At 40.1% G+C, this 13,280-nt stretch overlaps 1 protein-coding gene across 3 annotated transcripts in view; it reads left to right on the top strand.

Moving 5' to 3' along the window:
* Positions 1 to 1,954: 1,954 nt before the first annotated feature.
* Positions 1,955 to 13,280, top strand: part of LOC105894285 (synaptotagmin-2-like) — a 40,370-nt gene continuing 29,044 nt past the window's right edge. For 2 of the 3 annotated variants that reach the window (XM_031566572.2, XM_031566575.2), the window contains exon 1: positions 1,957 to 2,380. The gene's annotated coding sequence lies outside the window, so the exon portion shown is untranslated. Of the gene's footprint in view, positions 2,381 to 13,280 lie in introns of all 3 variants that reach the window. The other variant, XM_031566573.2, reaches the window with a different exon arrangement.

Genomic DNA, 13,280 nt, shown 5'->3' on the forward strand with positions numbered 1-13,280 from the left:
ACAATTTGGGGCATAGCTAGCTTACTTGGTGACTACTGTGTTTTTTCCAGTTGGCCTCTTTCATGTAGCCTAACAGCCAAAGCCTTTTAGTTGAAACTTTCTTGCACTTGTAGTCCACAAGAAGCTTAATGAAAGAATTGACCACAACTTCCATTAAGCCCTAAATGATGTTTGGTATGGTTGGTACGGTATGGTTTACTAAGGGTTATTCCATGTATTGTAATGCATGCACGTAAACACCACAAATATAAAAATAAATAGCCTATATAGGTCTATATCCTGTGAAACATAGACGACACCTTCTCTGTTACACAATCTATGGGGTAGATATTTCTATCAGTGTCGGATCAGATGATGGTGCTCCATACGAGAATAGGTTTACCAGTTAGATTTGTTGCCACCTGCTGGATGCAATGTTACTTGGCTTAAATTCTGACATGGGGCCTTGGTCTCACCTGGCTATGTGCTGAAGTTGAATTAGTAAGCAACACCAGATGTTCATTAAAAATGTAGTCCAACCAATATTGTTGCATAGCTACTGAAAGAGGTTTATTACCAGAGCTTTATAACATTACTGTGCACAAGGTCACAACCAGAAAGTCATGTAAAATTGAGCTAAATTCTTGTTATTCAGGTCAGCATGGTGTCTCTGTAAGTAGGCATACTTTTACCGACACTGTTTGAATGCACAGACAGTTGAACAGTCTTTATCAGGTGCATGTTCAGTGTTCAGTCTAGTGAATTCATCAGTGCAGTAGAGTGGTATTTCCACTAGGGGGTGGTGTTGTTACAGTCAAACAAACAAAGAGTGGTGGATCTACTTCAACTCCTCCATTAGGTGCTGATGTGACCGGAGGGAATAGATGTCCCAAAAGAAAACATAATAGCATATAGCAATTCACTCCTTTACCTTCAAATAAATAGATAACAATTCATTCATTTTGTGATGTTTCAAGAAATCCTCTCTTTTCAAATTACTTTAATTTTTACTCATACATTAAATGTTTCGTTAAGAAAAACCTAGAGGCTGAGCTCTGTGCCAAAAGCGTACGGACATTTTAAATGTCATTAGTGTAAAACTGAGATTTCCTTGTTAAGGTTCCTTGAAATTGAAATACATATTCATAGATGTTTATTCTTTAAGAGAAATGCTTACACACTTATGAATTTTGTATCAATGGCATAAAGAACTCATAAACCATCACAACAAAAACAAATCCTTTTCCCCAAACCAAATGTTTTGGTGGCTTCATGTGATTTTTGTGCTGACCATACCCACCTTCTACGACCGCGCCCCCACTTTGATTTATGACAAATGCGAGAGGCAGCCCTCCGTCTCTGCCCTGCTCAGCCTCCTCCTCGGGGACATTCATAAGTAATGGGAGAAAAGCATTAGCCGGTCTGTCTTAGCCGCTCCCCTGTAAGTCAGTCAGTTTCCTGGGCATCGGCGCGCACGCTCACCCAACCCCCCACTCTCTTTCTATAGCCGGCTGAATTGCGTACACTGCAGTAGAGCATCTCACATGCCCCTCTCGGCACTTCCCCCTTCCCTATGCCTCTGCTGCTTTTCACAGTCCAAGAAAGGGATGGTGGTTCCTGTCCTGAGGACAAGCGTGTGTACGTGTGCACTGCCTGCAATCTGTACCAGCTGGCCCTATCCTGTCATTGCTCATTCACTTGTTTTCTTTGCTCCTTTCTCTCCTTTCTCTCCCCCTCTCTCTTTCTCTCGCTATTTCACTCTCTTTCCTGTGCACAGACCCCTCCCCTTCATGTGTCTGTCTTTTTTTTATTTATTTATTTATTGCAGAGCTAAGCAGTCCTCTGCTGGATAGAGAGAGGGCAAGAGACAGAGAAAGATCCAATAGAACGAGATTGGGGAGAGAGAGAGAGAGAGAAAGAGAGAGGGATAGAGAGAGAGAGAGAGAGAGAGAGGGAGATAAGGGTCTTCAGGCACAGTAAAGCTGCCCCTCCCAATTAAAGATGAGGACTTACAATATTGAAGAGCAGCCCAGCCAATGAGAGAGCAGAGTCAGGAAATGCAGCAGTGAAACGGCAGAGGGTAGAGTGGGCAAGAAAAAAAAACTGCAGTGTGCACGTTTCATTCTGTTCCTCTTCTGTGCAGATCTTAATCGATTTATCACTCCAGCTTGGGTCTTGTGTGAGTGTGTGTGTGTGTGCGTGAGTGTGTGAGTGAGATAATAAGCACTGGAAAAGAGAATAGCACCTAGGTGCTCCCAGGACTGTAGTCCAACAAAATTCCCTCAAAGTGGAGCAATAAAAGAGAAAATCTGAGAGAAGACACTGGACACTTTTTTAATCTTAAGGACTTCTAAACCCGCTGTGAGGAAGTTTATCCAGGGGAGCGCAGCAAAAACACTCGGTAAGTGGCAATCTCAGCTTTCATCTTGAGAGGTGCAAGGCTCTGAAGCATCTTCTTGCATATAATGTTGATTATTGTATGGAATACAGGTACGAAATTCGAGGAATGTTAGTCTTCAGATGTATTTTCATCTGATGTGTTTGATTGTTGTTAATGCTATTTTCCACTGCACAGACAAGGGATACAGTTACACTTCCTGAAGGTCCCATGCAAGTTTATGTGGATAGAATAGGTTTCTAGAAGTACTGTGGCACCATTTGAGGAAGTGCATTCATGTCAAATATCTGTGTTAAACACGGAAGGCAGTAATATGTGTTTGTTCCCACATAGTAATCTTAAACAAAAAAAAAAACTCTTTTTCGGTTAGAACAGTTTTCAAAAGACAAATAAATAATGAAATGTGTCGATGATTTTATCGTCTCATGTAATGACCCTATAGATGTTGTCCATAAACAGTGGTTAGTTTATACAGTAATATCCATACGCTCTTTAAAGATCTATATTTGATGAGATATATGACAAAATATTGCCCTACTTGCAGAATAAGAAAATGAGTTGGTTCAAAGCCTAAAAAATATCAAAGAGGTCTGTTTGGAAATATTACAGATATGAAGGAGAAGAAAAGGAGGCAAAAAACAGTGCATAACTTTACAGACTTCATGCAAATCTCAAAACAACCATAACTGGAAACCCAAAACCAGAACTCAAGGACACCTTTTCATTTCTGCACTGGAGAGATTCAGCTGTGTTCATATGTTTCATGTACACAAGGCAGGAAGGTGAAGACAGAGCTATGGAGGGGAACATAAAAGAGAGGGAGAGAGAGAAGAAAAGAGGGATTAGAATAGGATAGTGTGGGTGTACTCCAAGCTCCAAGCACTGCAGCATAGTGCTGCAGCTCCCACAGAATGATTGCAACCCAGTTCTAAAAGCTAAAAAGGACCACATAAGGTTTTTGATCAAATGTTTGGCCTGACCTTGCTTGAAGTTTGCCACTGGAAAGATCCTAGGGGGCATGTGTGGGTGTCACACGTGACGGTACTAAGGGAAAGAGTTTCAAGTGTGTGTGCGCATGTGTGTGTGTGGGTGTGTGTGTGTGTGTTTGTGTGTGTGTGTGTGTGTGTGTGTCTGTTTGTGTGCGTGTGTGTTTGTGTGTTTGTGTGGAACCTTGCCATGTTATGTAAGCATCGCTAGCTTTGATGTTTGTAAAGATTCATTTTTTTGTGTGCTTAATTTACGTTATATGTAGACATCTGGTATATTCTGGTAAACTGGAATGTTAAAAGAGGAAATTATGTATTTGAGTTCATATTAAGATGCTTGAAATTCAAACAACATTTATAGTTGTCTCTTCTGGACAGATCAAATCCATGTATTTCTGAAGCTTACAAATTTGAATAATTACATCGAGTACTGCGCTTAATGAAGCTCACTTTGTGGCAAACATCTGAAAAATAGTACTGGTGTTTTTAGAAAATAGACAACCAACATTGTGTCCGTTCAAGTCGCATCTAAATGACTTGTCTGCTGGTTTGTAAACATATTTGCCTTTGCAGGAAGGTTCTGTATGACAGTGTTTACTCTGTTGAGCACATGGTCACTGACTGGCCATGTACATAACACGTTGTCAGACATAATGTCATTCATTAAACTCATTGATCCTCAAAAATCCCCATTGGGCATTTACTATTAGAATGACATAGTATTCTTAGTCTCGGTTTCAGTGAGCAGTTTTATTGTTGTTTGATCCATCGTTTCTTTTGCAGATACTTGCATGTAGTTAGACTTCGTCGTACTGATTTCTGTCGAGCTATAGGGGATAACAGAAGCTATAGTGAGGAGTTTGTCAAACTAAAGGCCCTCACTGGAACTGTTTGAACAGTTCTTTTGTTGACTTTTTTTGCTGAGACCAAATGGCCATCTCTTTTTATACCGTAAAGAGCAAACACTGAATGGCGCACAAAGCCTCTGTGGTTGCATCCGATCCAAAACACTTAACGAGGGATCGTATGTCTTGCCAGAAACATTGTCTGGAAAAGGGGCTCTGTGAGAATTGGACATCAGTGCCTGTGGCGAGGAGAGAGGCGTGACGGAGGGCAGGTGAAATTGCTCCCAATACACAGATGTGACGTGACGTGATGTGAGCATTGTTCCGAGTAGACTAAAGCTCATCCAGAGGACACAGTCCCAAATTAGAACATAAAAGCCCTTCAAGCAATGTAATACGTCCTTCCTCTGGTTTTTGTTTGTTGCATCACCCCCTGTTTTTAATGCAGGCTACATTCACCAGCTACATCTACTATAAACTACATGCACACATATAAATACATGTCCACGTAGAGTATTGTGTGTGGGTGTGTGTGTGAGTGAATAGTGTATATATGCTTTGCAAACACAATGTGTTCATTTTATGGTTGTAGATCACATCCTCCTCTTCACCACATCTAAGCGATAGAGTGAGAGGAGAGGAGGGAGCAGGACAAGAGGGGAGAACAGAGGCAGGATGGGTGGATGGGTGGATAGATAGAAACAGCTGCAGCCGGGCCGCCTGAAAGTGCTGCATTGAGCTGCATAATTAATCCAGTGGGAGGGACTGGGGAGGAGCCAGGAGAGGAGAGGGAAGATGGGAGGATCCACTTCACTACTACTGCTTGTGGTCTGGGAAAGCAACCTCTTCACGCCTATAGGGAATGTGTGCTTGTGTGCATGTGTTCTATCTATCTATCTGTCTATCTGTCTTTCTATCTGAAGGTAGAAAACTGATTTCAGAGTGTAAATATGATCTTCCACAACCCAAAGCATTCATCTAAACGCTCAGAAGTTTGGGAAAGCTTGGATGTGTGGGAAAGACTGGCTACAGTGACAAACTCACATTATTTTGCCAACTATTTAGTCAAATGACAACATTTCTCTTGTCCCAGTGTCTGATCCAATAGCTACTGCCTGATTGATTTGACCAGCATGTTCCTCCTTTAGACAGCAAACAGAAGTGGTAATCAAGACAAAACCTTGTTTCCACGCATATTTAGTGGATTCAGAACCTTACATTGCTGCTCATTTCCTCATCATAATTGTATTTGTATGCAGTGCATTATATTGCATCAACTTCTGAGAGGTTTTGGAGCAGGAGTCGGAGGAAAGTGTACATGATGTAATATTACACAGCCAACCACAATATAATTGTCAGGTTATATATCTTTCCCATGAACCTTAATCAAAATTTCTAACAGTTCACGGATTAAAGAATTTAGATTTATTAAGTCACAAGGAAAGAAAAAAGATGAATGTGGCAGTCATGTTGAGCTGGAGCGTTTGCATTTCTGCTCTTAGCAGTCTGGATATTTATTGTGTTTTCAGTCACATAGACCCTCTCTGTGTTGTGTGTTTGCTTATGTAGTCATCAGTTTCTTCACTGTCACCTGTTCCCACTGTTTCACTTACAGACTCACTGGCTCCTCTGATATCATGGTGGATTTTCGCTCTGGTTTTAATTAATGATAGATTTGCTCTCACTTCTTTGATCTGTGCTGTTTCCTTCACACACACTTCAATTATGTCAGAACGCAAACTTGTAAGTCACACAATATTCACTATGTAATTCAATGGAATCATGTAGGTTCTTCACTTACAACAAACACAAACAGTGCAGCCCTGAACGTATGTAGAGTATTTTGCTATGAGGATTACAGTTTGGTGAAGATAAAAACAGTATTTATCTATATATCATCACTGCAATACAAAACTGATTACATACACCATACGTGAATGAAAAGAACGCTGTTCGGAGACACATTTGTCCATTATCCACTTTTTGTGCTTTTGTATAAAAACACAGGAGCTAAGTGAATCACACAGACCTGTCCTGTTGCATTATGGGTGTACTAGAAATCGCACGCAGGTTTTTGGATTGAACACACTCTGAGAAAAAAAAACATAACAAAAAATATTATTTTATGATTATCACTTGTTCCCAAGGAGACCAAACATTTCCTGTAGGCACAGATACCCTGAAGCCTGCACAGCATGTGGCACAGACTGTAGAAAAGACTAGATGGTTTATTTGTAAAGTAGAGGGATAGCCAACGGTTGCTTGAGCTGGGTGAAGTGGCCTATTTGTGAGGATCTGATAAATATTGTTTTCAGGTCTTACCTTATTCAAAGAATGAATTTACTCTGATGTCAAGGATATATTTAGTTTGTGTTACAGTGTCTCTCAGTAATGTAGAGTTGTGATTTGTTGCAGGTGAAAGAAAGTAAGAAATAGTTGGTCAAATAAGTAGGCCATATTTGTTACACGGCACATGTAGCCACAGATTTCCGTTGTTTGAAATAGCATTGCTGATTCTGGTTGGTGGTGATGTTGTTGTTGAAATGTGAAACGACATAAGTATGTTCATCCAAACTTTTGGCTAATTAAAGATATCAACTTTCATGGTAGGTTAAGAAGAGATCTACTTTATGTTCAAGACCAAGCATATATTCATATTAGTGGGCGTGTCTGTGTTTGTGATAAAAGGAAAATAATTGGCCCTGTTTTTGTCAGATGGAACTGTCCCTACAGTACAGTCATATAAATATCACCCTAGATTTTTTTCTGCACAACTATAATTTCTACACAACTGCTGTAACTATTACATAGTAAAGCAGTAATCTTTGGTGAATCTGATGTTCACAAATAATGATAGTGCTGCCTCAGGTTCTCTATTTTGCACATAAACACAGCATCTGTGCAGGAGGCAGATAGCTATCCAATTACCTTGTTACAAACTAGGAATCAATTAATACCGTCTCCTTGCTGTGGATTGATTGTTGGTCTAACTCTAATGTGAAGTACTTGGTGTTAATGTGGCTGCTTGGGCTGAGAAGGTGAGAAAGGACGCTAAAACTGCTTTACAAACAAGAATTCAAGTATTTTTTTAATTGTGGGCTACTTGCATAGCTTTGTATCTATGGATTCATGCTCAGAGAGTCCAGAGTATATAACATTAAGTGTCTTCTTGATATACCTCAGTGAAACTTAAGTATGTGAAGATACAAAATTCGCTGTCATGAAGATCATCCTGAGTTAAATAGCTCTGAAAACAAAAAGAACGGCATTGTATGCCTTAAAACGTGGTGTGTGGCATGAGGCCTTACAAAACCAGAGAAATGTTTACGTGCTGTGTTATGTGAATTATAAAACACATAGCCTGTGTAGGCTACTGTAGAGCACGACTGTTACATAAGTATAATTACGGGCAGAGGAGCGTAGGCTATGGTTAACCCAAGGTACAGAAACACAGCCGTCGTTTTGATTTGTCTGCCGAGATTTATCGAAAATATGAACAGTCACAAAGACTGTGTGATAAATCGACACCACACCGGTTTTTCCTGGCGTATGGTATAGTCTATTCAATCCATTTAGCAATCAAATGGTAAGGATAATGTGAAAAAGCATGGAAATTAAATCTCGCGACAAATCAACTCACTGCAGCATGTAGCTTGGGTCTACATCCATTGGAGCAGCCACGTTTCTGTGAGCGACAGCGCGTTTTGTCGCAGTGCGAAGAGGCATATAGCGGCTTAGTACTGATTTATAATATGAGTAAAAATAGCACAACATTCACGTCATATGTGGTGCTTATGTTATATCACCCTATTTGTCTCCTTTCTTGTGTCTTATTGCGCTTATATCAGAGGAGATTACCTTAGTCTGGGCAGAAAATGTAAACTGATTAATTTAATTATTTTCTGACTGATTCGTGCGTTCAAAGCCTCTCGCAGATTTGACTCGGTCGCCTGAAACACAGTTCCAGTACAAACGCTAAACCCCTCCACCTCTGCGATTGAACAAATCCCGGCGGAGCTGTCCAAGAGATGGTGCTGAAAGTCGGCGGAGATGAGCCAATGCACCAGTTTCAGCAACGGAGAAGGAACTGACTCTGATGGAACATACAGGGAATTTCGTTGACAACGTGCGAAAATAGCTGCATGTAGCCTACGAACTTGACCAGAACACACTGGCCAGACATTGGAGAATGTAGAGAATTTGAAGGGTTATTGCTGCCTTCATTATTCTATGTGAAACAGTTGGAATGTGTGGTAAGGTAGAAAAGTTAATTGTGGTATCAATAAAGGCAATATTTAAACGGATGGTAGAATAAAGGCCCAGCCCATGACGAATTAGTAATTTGCATGGCAGCCCTGGTCAATATTAAACATGTTTCAGATGTGGGAACTCTTTACTGCAATAAGTGTTCTTCAGACATTACTTTGAATAATGCTCAGAAGGGTCATATGGAAAGAATTAAAGCAAAAGACTAAACATAGAATAGATATTTCTTGTTTTAATTATAAGTGAGGGCATTCAATGACAGTTCCATATACTTCTCCTCTTCTCTGTGCCAAGATGCTTTTGAGGTCATTTTGTAATTTGGGTTTTAATGAAACAGTAATTGAATAGGACTCCTTCTATTTTACAAGTGATCTCTCAGTTAATTATCAGAAGGTGCTCAGGTCAAAGCCTTTAATCACATCAGGAGATACAGCAGCTAATTGGACACAAAAGACACACACACACATTCCAAAATTGGGCGCTTCAATTAGATCTGTCTGTCATTCATAATAAGGAACCAGCCTTTATACTTTTTGTTGTTTTCAAGTGGATCAATTGCACAAGATAATTTACAATTAGATACATTGGAATGTCATCTCAATCTGTTAATGTCACTGAACTAACACAGAATATATTGCAATGTGTAAAGACAGACAGAAATCACTTGACCTGCGATAGTCCTCTCCTGTCACTTGTGAGGAGATTAACTGTTAATCTTGCTTGCTGGTTGGGAATAAATTGAACTGTTTGTTGGAGCTTCAAACTGAGGAGTAGGGCAATGAATGCATAATGGAAACCTCTCCCACCCACACTGATCACCCAAGTGCTGATTTTTGGCAGAGACTTGGCATTGAAAGGCACTGATGACACCTCTGTCTTAATGTGAATGAGTGCTGATGAATACCTACTGTAGTAGACCAGGATGTTGTCCTTTGGCCAGAAGTTCATTTTGTACATATTGACCTAATCCTTGTGCTGAAGTATCCCTTTTTTATACAGTTTATGTTCCAGCAGTAACACCAGTCTATCACTAATGTGCATCTACTTCTCATTCTAAAACAGGGAATAGCCAAACGGTTACTAACTAATTGGCTTGGAATACATACACCATAATGTCACATAATGAAGTTGCAGAAAAACCCTATTTGCCTGGGGAAATTGCTTCTGCTCGACCATTTCTAAAATATATTGACTAGTCACTTCTGTACAAGAAACCAGTTCCTTATCCACAGCGAGATTTATTCATGGAAGCAGACTCTTTGCTGTACGTGCCGACATTCTTATGTATGCCTCGATGTTAAGCGTATAATTCCGGGTCAGTGTGCAAGCAATGTAGGCTGCTCTTGAATAATTGATCCTCTCGGAAAATCATGTGAGCCTCCCCAAAGACTCGTGGCCTCCACGCTCCACTCTCCCCGTCTCTGGACTGCCAGCCGTCGGCACCTAGCAGTGAGGAAGCACGCGGCCACCAGTAAGAAGCCAGGCCCGTGCAGTGTGGCGGTGGCAAATCAAAAGAGAAGCATGTAATGTGACTGGCCATTTACACAAATCCAAATCCTGTTAGCTGTGCTGCAATGCAGGGGTGCTGTATAGAGATATGAGGCCAGGCCGTTTGAAAACAGTCTGGTGATACTGTAGTGGACTGTGTGTTCACTGGACCAGTGTGTGTCCCTGAGGTCTCAGTGTCTTGTGCAATGTTGTATTTTAAAAATAAAACTCTTAACCAGCTAGCAACCTATAGATAGGGTGCACTGACAAAACCCAAACTTGATCCTGATCTGATGTCTTCCTGTTGTGGCACTGACAATCAGTGTGTCCTCAAATAGTTTGGTTCTTCTGTTAAAGTCAAATTCATTATATTGAAAGCCATAAGGGTCGGAACAGACTTTAGTCCATCAGTACATCACCAGGAACAGCAAGCTGGCATGGCAGAACAAAACAACATTGTGCAGAAGCATATTCAGAGAAGGCACTCAGTGCCAGGCCACATGGCAGATTGCTGACAGTAGGGGGGTCCTGTCTGTCAGCAGAATCCTGCTCTGTGTTTTCGCTCTGTCTCTCTCTCTCTCTCTCTCTCTCTTTATCTCTCTCTTTCTCCATGTCTCTGTGACTCTCTCAGATGAAAGTTTGCTGATCTGAAGTAATGACTTTGCTAAACAAATCTGGGCGTGAAAGACCTTGCAACATGGAATGTTGAAGTATCCAGCTGATCTTCCATGTGTTTTGTCATGTGCAGAATTAAAATGGGAATATTTCACACTTGAGCATCGTCGTATTAGGAAGATTATCAGTTTTTTTCAACTACATTCGTTCTTTTAGTATGGTTACACCCAACTTTATGCTTTTTTGCATTCATTGTTTCCTACATTATCTTATGCAATGTTTATCAACATTGCCAAGAAACTAAATGGAATTATGTAATGATACATACAGACCTGTTCATGCGTCTTAGTTAATGGGATTTGTGCAACAGTGATAATATCCAACCACTTGATAACAGAAAGTTCAAGATATATCTGAAATGCCTGGATGGTAATGATTATATGGAATGGATGGTAAGCCAGTCTTGTGTAAGAATGTTCTCTTATATACAGTATTTTGGCACGTTTTATGTAGTTGCCGTATTGAAGTTCGACATGAGCATCAAAAGCACATTCTAACACTGAATCGGTTTGTGAGAGAAAGCATATGTTTGGGTCCAATGCCACACAGAGATGGTGAGATTAAGCTGCGCTGGGGAGATGATAGCACAAGACCACTGGCGTGAACAGACTGGCAACTCACAGGGATCATTCTCACTTTCACTATTACCACTGAGCCACAATGTCTCTCAGATGAGCCCAAGCACTGAGATAAGCCATTTCCAGACATGCAGCAAAGTGTGCAAAGCATGGACTTACATGGCAAAGCACTGAAACTGTGGAAACTGCACTGCGGAAAATGACAATATGATTGCGTATAGCACAGTCTAATGCCAATATGATTGCGTATAGCACAGTCTAATGACAATATGATTGTGTATAGCACAGTCTAATGCCGATATGATTGTATATAGCACAGTCAGGCCTGAAAGTGCCAGTGCTAATCAGATGTCTCTATTGCATGGGTGAATGGTCACAAGGTTAGGAGTGGACTTTCAATGCTTATCCTACATCAAGATAACAAAATTATCAAATGATGAAAGACACCCATCAGCTGGGGTATGTCTGGTTGGTGTCGATCGATAATCTTCACAGAAAGAGTTTCCTCAATTATTACAGTTATTACAGTCATTTTCACATTTGTCTCAATACCTTGTCCACTTTTTAAAAAAAACACTTGACACATTCGTCATATCAGTAGACTATGCAAACTAAACTGTGGATACTTTTGCACTGCTTTGGTACAAAATGCATTCAATGATCACTTCTTCCGAAATTCATAGATACCTGTCTCCGTTAATGTTCACCACCAGCAACCACTCTGTACAAAGTTTGCAGACATTTAGAATCTCTGTTCAAAACAGTTAACCAGACAAAATTTAGATCACTGTAGATGGAAATATGCTGTATTTTGACAGACAAATTAAACTATTCACTTGAAATAAGACAGATCATTATTATTTTGGTGTAACATTTATGCAGTCTTTGCTTTGTATTGTTTGTTTGCAGGCTTGTTAACTACTATACAAAAGTGTAATACAGCATTTGCATTGGAATGTGCATGTATGTAGGGGAAAATACAGATGTAGTTGCCACTGAAGAGATCCACTATTACTATTAGATCCACTATTACTACAGTATGTCATGAGCTATCAAAGTGACCCAAAAATGCAACTACAGTAAAGGTCTGGTACTTGCAGACACTGCATTGCTCACAAATTGAACCTGGTTCAGCTGCTTGTTAGGTAGAAACACGGTCCACTCTAAATTGACCAGACTCAATAGTGGTATCTACAGTGTTGTAAAAGCCAAACCAACAGATCAAAATGTTTCTTCTTGGTGTCATGATAGTTGCTTGGCGTGAAATATGTTTGGGGGACACTGTAGGGGTGGATAAGATATGCTAAAGATCTTTTTATGAAGATTTACTGTCAGTCAAGGGAGAATATTGCAGTAAATGTGAAGTTGATACCAATTTGATTCCAAATACAGAGGACACCATGGATCAACATTAGGGACACAGTAGACATCTAATGGTACCTCCTGAACTGAAAAGCATCAACACACTTTTTGTTCTACTGTGCCACATAAATTGTAGCATGAACATAATGTTCTCATGAAATATATTGCAGCATTTCAGATTTATTTGTTTGGTATTACAGTATAAAGAGGTGTCATTTCTTTTTTTCCTTTTTTTACAATGCAACACTAAATTATGCAAAAATAGAGGATACGACAACACATATATGCAATATATGCATTTTTTTAGTGCTTCAAAATGTTTGTAGACTTGCTGGGTGAGAGCATTTGTTATAGTTATGGCTCCCTTTGGGTGAAGTATGAAGTGTTTTGGTGGTTGTAGTGGGTTTTGCATGAAAGGTTAACTGATGTACGCAGGTGTGTGTTCGTAAAGCACACTGTGAAGAGTTTTGAAAAAGTGGACATGGTATATAGACAAGTTTGAAAATGATTGTAAAAAACTGAAACATAAACTCAAGGGGCCCTAATTTAATTGACAGGAAACAAACGTATTCCGTCGTGCGTGACCTACAGCTATTGTGTGGCATGGGGCAGCATTGTTCTGACCCACCCATGTTTGCGCTTAGGATCTTGCTCATGGTATTGAATTAGCAAAATAATTTTGTGAAATCATTAAATTAGCTTT

This window comes from Clupea harengus, chromosome 4 (genome assembly GCF_900700415.2).
Source record: "Clupea harengus chromosome 4, Ch_v2.0.2, whole genome shotgun sequence".
NCBI classification, from domain to species: domain Eukaryota; kingdom Metazoa; phylum Chordata; class Actinopteri; order Clupeiformes; family Clupeidae; genus Clupea; species Clupea harengus.